General features: G+C 46.8%; 1 protein-coding gene across 7 annotated transcripts in view; it reads left to right on the plus strand.

The window, feature by feature from the left end:
- Window positions 1–18,830, plus strand: part of MCF2L2 (MCF.2 cell line derived transforming sequence-like 2) — a 2,345,299-nt gene that overhangs the window by 1,394,411 nt on the left and 932,058 nt on the right. The gene's annotated exons all lie outside the window — the stretch shown is intronic.

Here is an 18,830-nt window from a genome sequence, read left to right on the forward strand (position 1 = left end):
GTGAATCAGGAAAAAAACTCTGCTCCGCTGAGTTTTGCGGAACTCTGCGAGCTCCCCGTAACGCTCCGCGAGTGGATCGGAGTTCACTGCCCACACGTAGTCTTAATCAGCTTCATTAATTATTTATTTTTATTGCGTCCCTGTTTATTCTCCTGTGACCAGAGCATGCTAGCTACCAGCTGCCGCGTGTCCGTTTAAATCGAACTCTGAGACCGGGATCACTTACTGAAACATGCATTATATTCAGCGAGATTAGCAAACCATTAAACGCCAACCAAAAGAGCAACTATTATCAAAGCCAATCATTCTGGCTTTTATATAGCAAAAAGCTTTTTCTAAGCTTTAGTAAGATACACCTAAAAACAACCTGCTGTGCTCTTGAAAATATGCTGCATATCTAACCACTTATAAGGGCCAAAACGCGAGACCTATTGGCTATGCCAATGTTTATTTAAAAAAGGTCATAGACAGGCTATTACTTTAATGGCCTAGTGCCATTGTACCCTATGCTACTAATATGATTGCTTTGATATAATACTGTGGGACTCCCACTTCATCAACAGGGAATGATTCAAGCAAGTGAATCTATGAAAGATCCAATACTGGAGAAGTTAATGTTATGTTGAGATAGGAAATATTAATGTTAAGCCATTTTATAGAGCGCACTTTTACCTGGAGGTGTCCTGGTGCTAGTTCCAATGAAAATTAGGAAACAAATCAGCAAAGGGCCTAATTGTTAAATAGCCACGTTTTCAGATTTTTCTAAAAAGCGAGCAGACCACGGCTAAAATGAATGAACAGAGGAAGCTTGTTCCAAGTCTTAGCTTTACCAATTACATTTTTTTAATCTGGGACAACCAATTTTCTTGCACCCGCAGAACAGAGAGTTCCATTTGGTGGGTACGTACCACTTGAACTTCTGTCTAAGATAGACCAGGCCTATGTTGTGTAGAAACTTGAAGGCCATGCACAGAGATTTAAACTTAATCCTCTTCCTGATAGGAAGCCAATGAAGTTCCTGGATTACTGCTTTAAAAGAGCAGAATTTAGGAGTACCAGCAAGAAGTCTAGCAGCACTATTCTGAAACCCCTGCAGCATATTAATATGTTGCTGCTGCATATTAAGGTACAGACTGTTACAGTAATCTAGTCTTTATATGATGAGGACACAACAGTTTTTTGGGACTCTAAAGGAATACATTTTAGGATCCTTTTGACCAGCCTTAGAATATAAAAAGTAGAAGTCGTCAAGATGGTTACTAAGAAGACAGATTATTGTCCATAAGGACTCCTAGGTTTTTGGCTTTCCTAACTGGAATGTGCAAAGAGCCCAGTTCATCGGGCCACCAAAATAGGGACCAGAAGGTAGGATTATTGCCAAATAAAGTAGACTCTGTTTTGTTGGAGTTTAATTTGAAGCAATTGTTGTTCATCTATGAACCAATGGCCACCATAAAGTCATGAAACTTCCTGCTAATATTAATGTCCTGATTTAAAACAGATAGAACAATTTGTGTCATCGCCGTAGGAGGTAAAGGCAAAACCATAAGATCTAATTATAGGTGCCAGACCTGTGAAATAAACATTAAATACGGTCAGGCTGATTAACCAGCCCTGTGCAACCCCAAACGGAAGTGAAAAATACTTGGAGACAAAGGAGTCTAGCGCCACAAACTGTTTCCTGTCTGACAGGAAGGAGCCAAACAAAGTGAGCGCTACCCTCTGAATTCCAATGGAGGCTAAATGGTCCAACGAAATATCATGGTGGACCGTATCAAAGGCTGCAGAGAGATCCAATAAGCTCAAGGCAGCCTTGCCTCTAGAGTCTAAAGTATTTCGGTATTGGTCGCAACTGAATGGGATCGCATTCGGAGAGAAGGAGGAGTTCGGTGAACCAGAACTAGCGAGGCCACCTGGGAGCTATGAGTATTAGGCTGTAGGAGAGTAGGGTCTGCTTTCTATGTTCACCCCCACTTTTTGCTTTTGCTTTACTGGTTTTCGACTTAGATGTGGCTGTGGGCCTGCTAATCAGACCCACAGCCCTGCTGTTCTCTCTCTAAATTGATACTATGTACTTTAGGTGCATAACCCATTTGGATAGGATCACCTTATTGGCCCCTGTACAGTGTACCCTAGGTACCCAGGGCATAGGTGTACCCCAGGCCTGCCAGGGGCTGCAGTATGTATTATGCCACCCCTGGCCTGGCCTTCCATTTTGACACAACTGGCTGATCACTCAGCTGGGGCAAGGTCGTGTAATCACCCCTTGCTTAGGTGTAGTATTCCTATACCTAACTTACATATAGACACATGTGTACCTATCAGCCACTCCTATGGCAGGCCTTAACAATCCTGGAGGCAGAGTGCTTGGTAACATGTGAGATGGTGCTCTAGCATGAGCTGAGCCTGTCTGCAGCTTTCGGAACCATGTCCTTATAGCTGTTCTATGATATAGCCTACCATATACTCTTAAAGTGCCTTATAATCTTAAACGGTTATGGTAACTATGGTTTGGCTTTATCGAAACATGTCGTGTAAGGTGTCTAACACTGTGGAATAATACCCCCATACCATTTCTGGACATGAGGATATTATTCCCCCCTTCTAGAGGGAAAGACATGTTAAAATCATACTTTACTGTTAGCCTCTGACCAAAGCCTCAGCATCACAAAATGGATGCTGCTGCCACGACACAAGTCTGACCTCCTGCTGCTGGGAGTGATCCCAGCCAGGGAGGCCTGGACAATAGGTTTCCTGCTTGGGGAGGTGCTAGCACCTCCCCAGACAACCTTTAGTGTATTGGGGCAGGGTGGGCTGAAAGGAATGAGACATGCCTGGGGCAAACAAGGCGTTCCTTGCATAGTCCAGTTCAAACCAGCGCTGGGGCACTCCAGCCCCAGCTCTGGCGCGAAACTGGACAAAGGGAAGTGGGTGTAACCACCCCCTCCCAGGTCCCACCCATAAGGCGTGACCTAGCAGGTATCCCAGCCCCCCAGATTAGTATAAGAGTGGGAGTTGGGCCTCAAGACTTTAGATTATCCTGAACCTGCAACTTGAACAGAAACTCTGGACCTTCGACATTCGACGAAAGAAGAAGACTGAAGAATCTCCCTTGTGGCCAAGGAGTGGCTACCCTGTGCAAACAGGCACCATCAAGAGACTACCCTTTGCTTTGCTAAAGTTCTACGAGGGACCGACTGCAGAGCCCGACCAGAGCCTTGACTTCCAGACTTCTCCGACCCTGATCCACATCCACAGCAGAGCTGAGATCCGTGGAGGCGACGAGAGACGTGGGACCGGCTACCTGGGAAAAGTGGCTAGTATCTTCAAGCGCAGCTTCTGAGGCACCCTCGAAGTTGTGCACCGGGGATTGAGAAGCCCCAACCCCAAGCACCATCTGCACCGAAGACCAGCCCCCCACACTCTACGAGTCCTGCGTGGGGCCCTTCTGCATTTTCCTGCTTGCCGCGTCTGTCCGGTTGCTTGCCCGCTGGCTAGTGGCCTTTGTGACGACGCATCCTGTAATCTTCACCGCTGGTTTGGCTCCTCCAGACTGGCTCCTGCTTCTTTGAAAAAGAGAAGCACCCCAGACCTTCCTGGTCTGCACCAGAAGCAAGTCCTCCGTTCTTCGTGGGTTCCGCTTGCCAAGGCTTGGTGAGTCCTAGTCCAACTTCGACGCCGCTGACAGCAAGAGCCTTCGTGGGACAGCTCGCCTCCTGGTCCTGGTCGTCCTCGACGTTCCCTGGTCCTCGTGGCTGCAGCGACAAGCTTCACCTTCACCTGCAATCTTCACGACATCGCCTGGTTCCTTCCTGGTTCCACGTGGTCACTGGCTAGTGACCTTGACTCTGTCCCTTCTGCTTGCAGGTCTCTCCTCTTCTTGATCCCAGCCTTGGGATCCACCGGACACTCTTCACTGACTGCCTGTCAGCATCTTTCTTCAGGCATCCATAGGAGTCGACGACGAAACCCGACGCAACTTCACCCCTATGCACCCGCAGCCTGTGGGCTAGGTAACTTGGGTACTCCGGTGCTCATCAGGATAGTGACTATCCTAGTGTCTAGTTTTCCAGTCTCGACTTCCTAGCTACTCCGGAAGTGTCCTAAATCTGTCTATTTCTAAACTGTACTATTGCTATTGACTTTTACGCATTACGCGTGAGTGTTTCCACTCTGCACCTGAATCCCGTGGGCCTTCCACTTCCTAACCTTTGGTAGTATAGTGTAGCCCCAGCGATTCCCTAGGCCTAGGCCTATCCTATTTCCGTGACAGTGGTCCTTATACCACTTACTTAGTATATGGTTTGCGTGGCCCCTAGGGCCTAACTGTATTACTTACCTGTGTGACTTAATGTATGCATAAATAAGACTGTGTTGTACTTACCTCTAATCTCATAAAGAGTGCTGAGGGTTTGACTAGAATGAATACACTTTATTTTATATATATATCTGTTGTGGTGTCCTTTCATTTGGTATTCAAGGGATTATATATGGTATCACAGCTGGCTTCACATGCCATTCAGAGTTTAGCCTAAGACTGCTCTTGTCCATGCTACCACTAGGATAGCTGGTCTATAAGGTTGACTTTACAACCAATCACCATAAGGGTATTTGGACTGATATAAGGTGTACACTAGAACTAGTGACATCATACATCAGGCCAACTTCTCACATTGGTGAGCAGCGGTTGGGATCTGAGCTTGCTGTTGTAATACCATTGTAATCTTGAGATACTAAATTGAAAGATCACACAGATATTGTCTAGGTACATATAACATAGATTATAATACTTAAGTCCTACTGGACTTAGTGGTTGTAGGTTGAAGGGAGTAACACACCCTGACTACAACTACCAGAGAGGTTTAGTAGAAACAACTAGTGTAGGTAGGTGAACACACCACACCCTCACTAGATCATGTCTCTGGGAGGAGATCAAGTAGATGCTCTCTCAGGAGGGGCAGGTCTGCAGAAGACCCCCTCTAGATATGATACCCTAACTTTCCAGGAGATGAGACAATTGTGTACCTCCAGAGGAATAAAACAGGGTGCAAACCCTACCCTCCTTCAGTTAAGACAACTCCTAGAGGAGTATGATGCTCTTAAAGCCTCACAGGCAGGTACCCTAGGTACAAAGGAGGGTCTACCCACCACAGATGAGTCAGATGGGACTTCAGATGAAGAGGTAGACAGCCAGGGCCAAGTAGGAAGACTTAGCCAGGCTAACCTAAGCTTACATGGGAGTTTGCATGGGGTCCCCCCATACAGACCCCCAAGTGGGCTTACACAGAGAAGCAGGAAGGACAGATCCCCTTCAAGGGAATCCATCCACTCCCATGTCTCTAGCATCTCTAGTGTTTCCTCTCACAGGGGAATGACTTCCCCTGAGAGAAAGGAACATGAAGCCAGAATGAGGGAAGCTAATCTGAGGATTCAGAGGGAAGAACTTGCCCTTGCCAAAGAGAAGCTTGCTCTGGCTAGAGAGCAAAAGTTAAGTGGGTCAGAGCCCACTGGTGGCAGCAATATCCCTAAGGATAGAGACAGGCACTATGATAATAGAAACCTGAGCAAGATTGTCCCTCCCTACAAGTGTGGGAATGACATCCACAAATGGATAACTGCTTTGGAGAGAGCTTGCAAAGTACAGCAGGTACCCCAAAGTCAGTGGGCAGCAATCTTGTGGCTCTCCTTCTCTGAGAAAGGTAGAGACAAGCTCCTCACAGTTAGTGACGAGGATGCAGATAATTACACTGTCCTGAAGAGTGCTCTAATTGATGGGTTTGGCCTAACCACTGAACAATACAGGTTGTTGTTCAGGGATACCCAGAAGACACAGACTCAGGACTGGACTGACTTTGTAGATTGTGCCACTAAGGCTCTGAAAGGCTGGCTAATGGGAAGTAAGGTTAAGGACTATACAGGATTGTATAATTTGATCATGAGAGAACAAGTCCTTAACAACTGTCAAAACCAGCTATTGCATCAACACCTGATTGATTCTGATCTGACTTCTCCCCAAGAATTGGGAAAGAAGGCAGATAGATGGGTCAGGACTAGAGTTAAGCAGAAAAACCAGAACCAGGGCGGTGATCAGAAAAAGGCAGACCAGAAGGGTAATGATCAGAAACAAAAAGACCAGAAGTCTTCACCAGGCCCCCAAAAGGCTCAGGGGGAGGGTGGTCCCAAAAAGGATAAAAAGAAAGAAGGCCAAAAGAAACCATGGTGCAACTATTGTAAGTTCAACTCACATTGGTTTAGTGAGTGCACCAAAAAGGATAAGCCCCCAGCCACCATTGCCCCTAAGGCAAATGTACCCCCTAGTTCAGCTGTAAGTGGTGGTTCCCAGCAAAAGGGTGTAGTAGGGTTAACCCTGGGAACTGAGGAGGATTCTGGCCTAGTCAGAATACCTACTCAGGCTGTTCTGATCTGTGATGGGGACTTAGCTTTGTCCTCTACTGTAGGCCCCAGTAACCTGGGCAAGTACAGACAGACTCCTTTTATCAACCAACGAATGGCTCAGGCCTACAGGGACACTGGGGCTAGTGTCACAATGGTGACACCTGCTTTTGTGGACCCTGGACAGATCATACTAGGTGAGAATTACCTAGTGACCAACGCTAGCAATGCCACTACCTCCCATAGTGTGGCTATTGTTAACTTCTCCTGGGGAGGGGTAACTGGCCTCAAGAAAGTTGTTGTTAGTTTATACCTTCCTGTAGAGTGTTTACTGGGCAATGATCTTGAAACTTCAGTTTGGTCTGAAGTGGAGTATAGGACCCATGCAGAAATGCTGGGGATAGATGCACATGTCCTTGCTGTGACCAGGTCACAGGCCAAAAAGTGCACCACTGAACAAGTGCTGGATCCTGAAACTATGGACAAGTCACAACCCAAGAGAAAGAGCAGTAGGGTTAAGGCTGTGCCATCCCCCCTGCCTCAGGTGGTGGATCAGCCCTCCCAGGAGGATGATTCTGAGAGCCCTGAAGGAACTGTCCTAGAAGAACTTGAACCTGATCAGGTTGAGTTTCTTGGGACAGGGGGACCTTCAAGGGCAGATCTGAGGCAGGCTCAATTAGACTGCCCCTCTCTTGAACCCCTCAGACAGCTGGCTGCTGCTGAGGCTGCAGGGAATGCTCAAGGTACCCATAGAGTGTATTGGGATGAAGGGCTACTGTATTCAGAGACTAGAGACCCCAAGCCTGGTGCGTCCAGGAGGTTGGTCATACCACTGAAGTTCAGAGGCTTCCTTCTTACCTTGGCCCATGATATTCCCCTTGCAGGACATTTAGGCTAGAACAAGACTTGGGACAGGCTTGTCCCTCACTTTCACTGGCCCCATATGTCAGAAGATACTAAGGAGTTTTGTCGCTCCTGTGTCACCTGCCAAGCCAGTGGCAAATCAGGTGGCACCACAAAGGCCCCCCTCATACCACTACCTGTGGTGGGGGTCCCCTTTGAAAGAGTGGGCATAGATATTGTAGGACCAATGGACCCACAAACAGCATCTGGGCACAGATTCATACTGGTGATAGTGGACCATGCCACCAGGTATCCAGAAGCTATTCCCCTGAGGACCACAACAGCTCCTGTTGTGGCAAGGGCCCTGCTTGGAGTATTCTCCAGAGTGGGCTTTCCACAGGAGGTCATTTCTGACAGAGGTGCCAACTTCATGTCAGGATACTTGACTGCAATGTGGAAGGAGTGTGGTGTCAACTACAAGTTCACCACACCCTATCACCCACAGTGCAATGGGCTTGTTGAGAGATTCAACAAGACCCTAAAGGGAATGATAAAAGGATTACCAGACAAGCTTAGGCGAAGATGGGACATCCTTTTACCCTGCCTTCTGTTTGCTTACAGAGAGGTCCCACAAAAGGGGGTTGGCTACAGCCCTTTTGAGCTTTTGTTTGGGCATCCTGTAAGAGGACCCCTGTGTTTGGTGAGGGAAGGATGGGAGAGACCTCTCAGACAACCCAAACTGGACATAGTGGATTATGTACTTGGTCTCCGCTCCAGGATGGCAGAGTATATGAAGAAGGCTTCTAAAAACCTTGAGGCAAGCCAAGAACTCCAAAAAGCTTGGCATGACCAAAAGGCTGTACTGACTGTTTACCAGCCAGGACTGAAAGTGTGGGTGTTGGAGCCAGTGGCCCCAGCAGCACTCCAAGACAAATGGTCTGGACCCCACACTATTGTTGAGAAAAAGGGAGAAGTCACCTACTTGGTGGACCTTGGGACTCCCAGAAGCCCCCACAGGGTGCTTCATGTCAACAGATTGAAGGCATATGTTGACAGGGCAGACATGGGGCTACTCATGGCTACAGATGAGGGGCAGGAGGAAGAGAGTGACCCTCTCCCAGACCTGTTGACTCAGAACCCTGATGATGGCTCAGTTGATGGTGTGGTCTTTTCTGACAGCCTCACTGCCCATCAGCAACAGGACTGCAGGCAAGTTCTGCAGTCCTACAGACATATGTTCTCTCTGACCCCAAGTCAGACAAACTGGTGCACCCATGAGGTGGACACTGGTGACAGTCTGCCTGTGAAGAGTAAAATCTACAGGCAACCTGACCATGTCAGGGACTGCATAAAAGTTGGGGTACAAAAGATGTTGGAGCTGGGAGTCATTGAACCTTCAGAGAGCCCTTGGGCTAGTCCTGTAGTCCTTGTGCCAAAGCCTCACACCCAAGATGGTAAGAGAGAGATGAGGTTTTGCGTGGATTACAGAGGTCTCAATGCTGTCACTAGGACAGATGCCCACCCAATACCTAGGGCAGATGAGCTCATTGACAGACTGGCAGCTGCTAAGTTTTTGAGCACATTTGACCTGACAGCAGGCTACTGGCAAATCAGACTAGCTGAGAGTGCAAAGGCCAAAACTGCTTTCTCGACCCCAGGAGGACATTATCAATTTGTGGTAATGCCCTTTGGTTTGAAGAATGCACCTGCCACTTTCCAAAGGTTGGTGAATCAAGTCCTTACTGGGTTGGTTGATTATTGTGCAGCTTATCTTGATGATATTGCTGTCTTTAGCTCCACCTGGGAGGATCACCTGGTCCACCTGAGGAATGTTTTAGAGGCCCTGCAAAAGGCAGGCCTCACTATCAAGGCCACTAAGTGCCAGATAGGGCAGAGCAAGGTTGTGTACCTGGGCCACCTAGTTGGTGGGGGTCAGGTTCAACCACTGGAGAGCAAGATCCAGACCATAAAGGACTGGACTCCTCCAACTACCCAGACTCAGGTCAGAGCTTTCTTGGGCCTGACTGGGTACTACAGAAAGTTTGTTAAGAACTATGGGTCCATTGTGACACCACTTAATGACTTGACCTCCAAGAAGATGCCAAAGAAAGTTCAGTGGACAGTAAGCTGTCAAAAAGCATTTGATGACCTGAAGCAGGCCATGTGCAGTGCACCTATTCTGAAAAGTCCAGACTACTCCAAAGAGTTCATTGTCCAGACAGATGCTTCTGAGTTAGGTGTGGGAGCTGTTCTTTCACAACTGAATGTAGATGGTCAAGACCAGCCCATTGCTTTTATAAGTAGAAGGCTGACCCCTAGAGAGAAACGTTGGTCAGCTATTGAGAGGGAGGCCTTTGCTGTGGTTTGGGCCCTGAAGAAGCTGAGGCCATACTTGTTTGGCACCCACTTCAAGATTCAGACAGACCATAAGCCCCTCTTGTGGCTAAATCAGATGAAGGGTGAAAATCCCAAACTTCTTAGGTGGTCCATTTCCCTACAGGGGATGGACTTCACAGTGGAACATAGACCTGGGACTGACCATGCCAATGCAGATGGACTCTCCAGATATTTCCACTTAGAACATGAAGACTCAACTGGTCAAGGTTAGTTTAATGTCCCTAAGTTGGGGGGGGGGGGTTGTGTAGGAGAGTAGGGTCTGCTTTCTATGTTCACCCCCACTTTTTGCTTTTGCTTTACTGGTTTTCGACTTAGATGTGGCTGTGGGCCTGCTAATCAGACCCACAGCCCTGCTGTTCTCTCTCTAAATTGATACTATGTACTTTAGGTGCATAACCCATTTGGATAGGATCACCTTATTGGCCCCTGTACAGTGTACCCTAGGTACCCAGGGCATAGGTGTACCCTAGGCCTGCCAGGGGCTGCAGCATGTATTATGCCACCCCTGGCCTGGCCTTCCATTTTGACACAACTGGCTGATCACTCAGCTGGGGCAAGGTCGTGTAATCACCCCTTGCTTAGGTGTAGTATTCCTATACCTAACTTACATATAGACACATGTGTACCTATCAGCCACTCCTATGGCAGGCCTTAACAATCCTGGAGGCAGAGTGCTTGGTAACATGTGAGATGGTGCTCTAGCATGAGCTGAGCCTGTCTGCAGCTTTCGGAACCATGTCCTTATAGCTGTTCTATGATATAGCCTACCATATACTCTTAAAGTGCCTTATAATCTTAAACGGTTATGGTAACTATGGTTTGGCTTTATCGAAACATGTCGTGTAAGGTGTCTAACACTGTGGAATAATACCCCCATACCATTTCTGGACATGAGGATATTATTCCCCCCTTCTAGAGGGAAAGACATGTTAAAATCATACTTTACTGTTAGCCTCTGACCAAAGCCTCAGCATCACAAAATGGATGCTGCTGCCACGACACAAGTCTGACCTCCTGCTGCTGGGAGTGATCCCAGCCAGGGAGGCCTGGACAATAGGTTTCCTGCTTGGGGAGGTGCTAGCACCTCCCCAGACAACCTTTAGTGTATTGGGGCAGGGTGGGCTGAAAGGAATGAGACATGCCTGGGGCACACAAGGTGTTCCTTGCATAGTCCAGTTCAAACCAGCGCTGGGGCACTCGAGCCCCAGCTCTGGCCCGAAACTGGACAAAGGGAAGTGGGTGTAACCACCCCCTCCCAGGTCCCACCCATAAGGCGTGACCTAGCAGGTATCCCAGCCCCCCAGATTAGTATAAGAGTGGGAGTTGGGCCTCAAGACTTTAGATTATCCTGAACCTGCAACTTGAACAGAAACTCTGGACCTTCGACATTCGACGAAAGAAGAAGACTGAAGAATCTCCCTTGTGGCCAAGGAGTGGCTACCCTGTGCAAACAGGCACCATCAAGAGACTACCCTTTGCTTTGCTAAAGTTCTACGAGGGACCGACTGCAGAGCCCGACCAGAGCCTTGACTTCCAGACTTCTCCGACCCTGATCCACATCCACAGCAGAGCTGAGATCCGTGGAGGCGACGAGAGACGTGGGACCGGCTACCTGGGAAAAGTGGCTAGTATCTTCAAGCGCAGCTTCTGAGGCACCCTCGAAGTTGTGCACCGGGGATTGAGAAGCCCCAACCCCAAGCACCATCTGCACCGAAGACCAGCCCCTCACACTCCACGAGTCCTGCGTGGGGCCCTTCTGCATTTTCCTGCTTGCCGCGTCTGTCCGGTTGCTTGCCCGCTGGCTAGTGGCCTTTGTGACGACGCATCCTGTAATCTTCACCGCTGGTTTGGCTCCTCCAGACTGGCTCCTGCTTCTTTGAAAAAGAGAAGCACCCCAGACCTTCCTGGTCTGCACCAGAAGCAAGTCCTCCGTTCTTCGTGGGTTCCGCTTGCCAAGGCTTGGTGAGTCCTAGTCCAACTTCGACGCCGCCGACAGCAAGAGCCTTCGTGGGACAGCTCGCCTTCTGGTCCTGGTCGTCCTCGATGTTCCCTGGTCCTCGTGGCTGCAGCGACAAGCTTCACCTTCACCTGCAATCTTCACGACATCGCCTGGTTCCTTCCTGGTTCCACGTGGTCACTGGCTAGTGACCTTGACTCTGTCCCTACTGCTTGCAGGTCTCTCCTCTTCTTGATCCCAGCCTTGGGATCCACCGGACACTCTTCACTGACTGCCTGTCAGCATCTTTCTTCAGGCATCCATAGGAGTCGACGACGAAACCCGACGCAACTTCACCCCTATGCACCCGCAGCCTGTGGGCTAGGTAACTTGGGTACTCCAGTGCTCATCAGGATAGTGACTATCCTAGTGTCTAGTTTTCCAGTCTCGACTTCCTAGCTACTCCGGAAGTGTCCTAAATCTATCTATTTCTAAACTGTACTATTGCTATTGACTTTTACGCATTACGCGTGAGTGTTTCCACTCTGCACCTGAATCCTGTGAGCCTTCCACTTCCTAACCTTTGGTAGTATAGTGTAGCCCCAGCGATTCCCTAGGCCTAGGCCTATCCTATTTCCGTGACAGTGGTCCTTATACCACTTACTTAGTATATGGTTTGCGTGGCCCCTAGGGCCTAACTGTATTACTTACCTGTGTGACTTAATGTATGCATAAATAAGACTGTGTTGTACTTACCTCTAATCTCATAAAGAGTGCTGAGGGTTTGACTAGAATAAATACACTTTATTTTATATATATATATCTGTTGTGGTGTCCTTTCATTTGGTATTCAAGGGATTATATATGGTATCACAGCTGGCTTCACATGCCATTCAGAGTTTAGCCTAAGACTGCTCTTGTCCATGCTACCACTAGGATAGCTGGTCTATAAGGTTGACTTTACAACCAATCACCATAAGGGTATTTGGACTGATATAAGGTGTACACTAGAACTAGTGACATCATACATCAGGCCAACTTCTCACATAGGCGACAAGGCTCCTCCATTTTCCGGAGAACCCTGGGAACCAATGGTATCGGTGGAAAAGCGTAAGCATAAATTCGCGACCAGTTCATCAAAAAAGCATTCCCACACGATCCCTTGCGGGGAAGCCAACTTGCGAAGAATGGGCATTTGCGATTCAGACTGGTCGCGAACAAATCGGGCCGACCCCACTTCTGAAAAATACGATTCAAGGTTGGTTGATGGAGCTCCCACTCATGATTGGAAGTTGTCGATCGGCTGAGGGAATCCACGAGAACGTTGGAAACTCCAGGGACATGGATTGCTGTCAGACTTATCCAATGTTTGATTGCCCAATCCCAAATCTCCGGGGCTTGCTGAGACAATAGTGTGGATCTTGTCCCTCCTTGTTTGTTCAAGTAGTGCATACTTGTTGTGTTGTCCGTCTGGATCAACACTGATGCTCCAAGAATGATGGTGCGAAAAGATTTTAGGGCTAGGAAGATCGCCAGCAATTCCAAGAGGTTGATATGCCAAGTTTGTTGCTGAGCATCCCATCTTCCGCTTACCGTCAGTCCTTGCAGGTGAGCTCCCCATCCTTCTAGGGAGGCGTCCGTGGTGATGACGAAGCTTGGAGCTTCCATTAGGAATGAGCAGCCTGCTGCTACATTTTTCTTGTAAGTCCACCATCGTAGAGCGTCCCTTATTTGAGGAGTGATGTGGATGAGATCGTCGAAGGATCCCGAAACTTGTAGCCATTGTTTGTTGAGTTCCTCTTGCAGAGGTCTCATTCTGAGACGGCAGTTGGGGACCAGAGGAATGCAGGATGAAAGCATCCCCAGAAGCGACTTGAACAGCTGTACTGAAACACACTCTTTTGATCACAGTAGCTGGGCAAGTTTGCAAAGTTTCAGTTGCCTTTCGTTTGAGACAAAGGCTTGTGTTCGCAAAGTGTCTATGGTGGCTCCCAAGAACGTTCTGTTTTGCGATGGGACGAGGTGAGACTTGTCGAAATTGATGGAGGCCCAGAGATTGGAAAAGAGATAGACATCTCTGAGTATGGACGTTTGCGATGTTGAAAGAATTCGCCTTGATAAGGCAGTCGTCCAAATAAGGAAAAAATTGAATTGCCTCCAGCCGAAGGTGTGCAGCCACCGGTGCTAAGAACTTGGTTAAGACCCGGGGTGCAGAGCGTAGTCCGAAAGGGAGGACTTTTAACTGAAAGTCCCTGCCAGCCACTCTGAGCCTCAAGAACTTTCTGTGTCTGGGTAGAATTGGTACATGAAAATAAGCGTCTTGGAGGTCGAAGGTGGTCATATGATCCCCCGCAGTGAAAAGTTGAAGGATTTCTTGCAGAGTTAGCATCCGGAAGGATAATTTTTGGAGATATTTGTAGAGGGAGCGAAGATCTAGAATGAGACGCCATTCTCCCGATTTCTTCTTTATCAAAAAATCTGGAATAAAAGCTGGTTCCTCTTTGCAATCGAGGAACTACTTCGATCGCTCCTTTTCGCAGCATCAAATAAATTTGGGCAAAAAGCTCTGAGAGGTGAGCTGGAGGTGGTCCTTTGGGAGGAGAATTCGGAGGAAGTTTTACAAATTCTAGAACGTGGCCTCTGGCTACAATGTCCAAGACCCATTTGTCTGTTGTTATCTTTGACCAGTTTGAGTAGTAACGGTAGATTCTTCCTCCAACTTTTAACTGTGCAAGCGGTAGAGCAGGTGGCAGTTGTCACTGCTTCTTGGACATATCACATCCGCAGTAGGTAGACTTCCTTCTATTTTGCGAGTAGGAGGTAGATGGTTGCTGTCTGAATGATTGTTGGCGCTGGGAAGAGTAACGTCGGTTACTTTGATAGGACTGATATTGTCTTTGCTGATTATATTCTCCTCGATTAGAAAAGGATCCGCGGCCTCTCGCACCCCGAAAGGGCGGTTTACGAAACTGAAGCATTCCGAGAGATCTTGCTGTCTCTGTATCCTTTTTAATGGCCTGTAGGGCCTCGTCAACATGCTGCCCAAAAAGAGACCCGCCATCAAAAGGCATATCAATTATTTTAACCTGAACCTCCTGGCAAAATAATATTGATTTTAACCAGCCCTGCCTCCGCAGAACTGCGGCACCTGCCAGTTGTCAAAAACCTGTATATGCAACATCCACCGATGAATCAATAATCTCAGCTGGGATTCGTTCCCCTTCCTGGAGGATCTTAAGCGCCTCTGACTTAGAGGGCTCAGGCAACATGTCGATGTAGGGAGAAATGTCCGACCACATTTGTCTATCATATCGTCCTAAGATAGCCAGTGAGTTAGCTGTACGAACTGTCGTCACTGCCATAGTGGACACCTTCTTTCCAATAGCGTCCAGACTTCTACCATCCAGATCCGGAGGAGTGGACAACGGAGAGGAGGGATTCCGCTCTCGTCGTTGAGCTGCTTGGGCGATAACTGAATCTGCCTTTGGTTGGCCTATCAAGCATGCAGGCGAATTGTCCGGCGCCTTGTATTTTTTATCAAGGCGGGGCAGGGCCACAGGAACAGAAGCCGGAGCTTTCATAACTTTTAATCCTTCTTGCCAAATGAAATCAATAATCGGAATAGATCGTACTTATTTTCTTGGTTGGTCTTTAAAATCATAAAGGAAACAATCATCCTTTTTTGTTTCCATAGGAAGTAGAAAAAGCTGTGTAGCCCTCTCCATAAGAAGGTGAAAACCTCGAATGTCAACAGGAGGAGAGTCGACAGGAGCAGGAGTTGGAGGCGACAGAGTTTGAATTTGGTAATCATCCCATTCCGTGAGGAGTGATCTGTCATCCAATTCTCCTTCCTCTCTATCGTCATCAGAGGTCTGTGCATTCTGAGAGTGATGCGATGGTACAGGAGAATGTGGCCTGGGCGACCTCAAAGCTGATGAAGATTGAGGCACAGGTGTGGGCGGTATAATAGAAGCCGATTCAGATGGAGGGAAACGGCGATAGTAATCATCCAACATGTACTGCAGATTGTTTAAAAGAGCCAAAGGCATTTGGGCCGTAGGAACTGGATCCGGAGCTGAAGGAACCGTCTCCGGACAAAATTCGTCATCTTGATCCACATCTTGGTACTTAATGAGGAGTTCAGAAGGGCTCCTGGTGATACGAATCTCCCTCATCTGACTCTTCATCATCCTCTTCAGAATCCAGTAGTTCGGGTAACCTAAGAGGAACCTTAGCAGGAGAGATTGTAATTGGAGAAAGCACCTCCAATGAAGATCCACGTCTTTGTAGTAAAGAAGACGTCGCTGTCGACGGAGGCAATTGTATGAATGGTGTCGTAGACGGTGTAGCAGATACTGCAGGCGTAGACGAAGACCAAACCTTAAGAGCTGTACATGAAGATAGTGGTAACGTTGACGAGGCAACCGTCGACGAAGTAGTCGTCGACGAGTCGGGCGTCGATGGAGTCATCGTCGACGAGACGGTCGCCGACGAGGCAATCGTCGACGAAGGAGTGTCGACAGTAGATTTAATCTCTTTCGTCGACGGAACTGGTCTGACAGCAACAGATACCAGCGTCGATGGCGAAGACGCCGACGACATTATCATCTGAGGCTTCAGTGACAAAAAGGTTGCAGTTGACGTTGTCGTAGCGGCGACGGAAGGCTTTGTCGACGACGGCGTCGTCGTTGAGCTCGTCGACGAGGGACCCCGTTTCTGAGGTAAATCCTTGTCAGAAACCTGCTTTGAAGATTGAGACTTCGCAATCTTTCTCGGGGGCGTAGAAGGCATAGTTTTACTCTTAGAAGGTGGAAGAGCCTTTTTTGAAGTAGAAGGCAACTCCGCACTCTTGGAGATATGCTGTTTCTTCGACACCTTAGCCCCAGGAGAAGATAAATCTGTGTCAGTACTCCTCTTTCTAGAGGACGTAGTCTGGACAGAGGCAACACTCCCAACTTCAGATAAGGGATTGTCCTGATCTTTAATCTTCAGTAGCCACAGAAGTAGACGCCCCTCTCTGTCCCTCAGAGTCTTTTGTGGGAAAGGTCTGCAGATCTTGCAGTCTCTCACCTGGTGGTCAGGATACAAGCAGTAAATGCACTTCTTGTGGGGATATTCTGAAAACAGCCGGAGCTTTCCACAATATTGAAAGAGAGATTTCTTTGAAGACACCCTAACAGGAAAAGTTTCCAAAGAAAACTGAGAAGAACTGAGTATAGCTCAGAGAGACTCCCTTCACACGACGTGCGGTAGAAAATCTGAGAGTCTGAGCCTCTGAGGAGAACATTCTGGGTGGTTCTGTCGCCTGATTGGCTGTAGTTTGGACCATATATAATGACTTGGACGAATCATGAAAGTGGAGGATTTTTTCCTTTTGATTTCTGGCTACTTTACTTCCTGGTTCTAGGTTACCCATGATATGGTTTCTATATGCATATATATTGCTATTTTTATGTACCGTGGGACTCCCACTCCGACGACGAGGAATGATTCAGGCATGTGAATCTATGAAAGATACCCCAATACTGGAGAATTGAGGCTACCTTTCAGACCTTGGGAAAACACCTAGTATTGAACATGGTGTTAAACAAAGTGGTACAACTGTTGGCCATTAGTTCAGGGACCATTTTCTGAACAGAAACCAAAGGAGAGCCTAACTTGGCTTAGAGGAAAGGCATGTTAAACAAACATAATGTATTTCACTAGATGAAAGATTTATTTTCACAATCTCTCTTCCATCAAATGTGTGTTTGCTCCATTAACTTGCTTACTGCCAGTGAGTTTTATTATTTGTAAATATCAATAAAGATCGATGATGAAGACAAACTAGGCTTCATTTTGGGTACCAGCAATAAAATGTGTGGCTAATGTTATCAAAATCTACAGAAAGATGACAACGAACTAGAGTAGGGCCAGTATCATAGCTACACATCACGAGGCAGCTCATTCTCTGCATACATTAAAAGGTACAAATATCGGTGATACACTCTGAAAAACATTGACTACCCAAGCTCTAAACTATCTCTGGTAATGGGAAATCAAAATGCCTTATCCAAAATGGTTACTATCCTAACGACTATTCACTGCAGGCAGATCCAAACATCAATAGTAGATAGCCGTTTCTGGAAACAACAACGTTTTCTTGAACAAAGGCCATATATATCAATATATAGGGTTCCGATTCCCAAACACTGTAAGTAATCTTGAAATGGAGACAAAGGTTATGTTTCTCCTAGATATACTCACACTCTGTAATTCACACAAAAGAATAATATTACGATTAACAAAGTTATGCCTTCAAATAGCATTGAATACATTTTTAATCCCTGACCTACTTTTGAAATATCTAATTATTATGGATCTCCAAGGAGTACTTCTAAATATAAACAGGCAGAATTTCTGTCAGTAAAACAACTGCCTGGATTGTTTCCTGTGACGTAGACAATAGACTACATTGCCCTCAATTATACTGATGTTTGGGTGTTTTCACAGACAGGGGCATATTTACAAGAGCATTGTGCTACCGGAGCAATGCCCTGCTCCATATTTACAAAGCGGCGCTAAGCCACTTTGCGTGGTTTAACCCCACCTTGGAAATATCGTACCCTTTGACTCAGGTATCTGTGTCAAAGTGGCGTGCAATGGTTGTTGCTGTGGGCGTACCACCTCATCACCCGTTGCTTATTCAAATATATATATATATATATATATATATATATATATATATATATATATATATATATATATATATATATATATATATATCTCACATTTTCACAGGTGCAACAGGCTGTTGTGAGGAAAATTGAATCGAGGCGTTGAAAAAGACTGTTTTTCTACGACTTCTTTGCCCATCTAGCAAGAATTATAGCACTACGGGAGCAGTTTTTTAAAAAAGCAAGCGCATTTCATGGTTTTGTTATCAAGAGTGTTTAGAGTCATTAACTAAATGATAAGTAAATATTTATGTTTTGCAATTTTTATACTGTATTCCATGTCCCTAAAGTAGCAGCACTCTCACTTTCTTAGTATATTAGGGATTTAAATAATGCTAAATGCATTGTATCCAAAATACAACAATAAGTACACATTGCAATTTCAATAATGGTCCCTTATGTGACCCATTTCAGGCGCCATAATATCCTTGTTAGGACACATATAAAAGTTTCTTCTTCTAGCTCTTCCATTCCTATTCTTTGTTCGAATAACTGGAGTATCCAAAAGAAAAACAAATAATGAATTACCCAAGTGGTTGCCGAAT

Source organism: Triturus cristatus, chromosome 11 (genome assembly GCF_964204655.1).
Source record: "Triturus cristatus chromosome 11, aTriCri1.1, whole genome shotgun sequence".
Classification (NCBI taxonomy): Eukaryota; Metazoa; Chordata; class Amphibia; order Caudata; family Salamandridae; genus Triturus; species Triturus cristatus.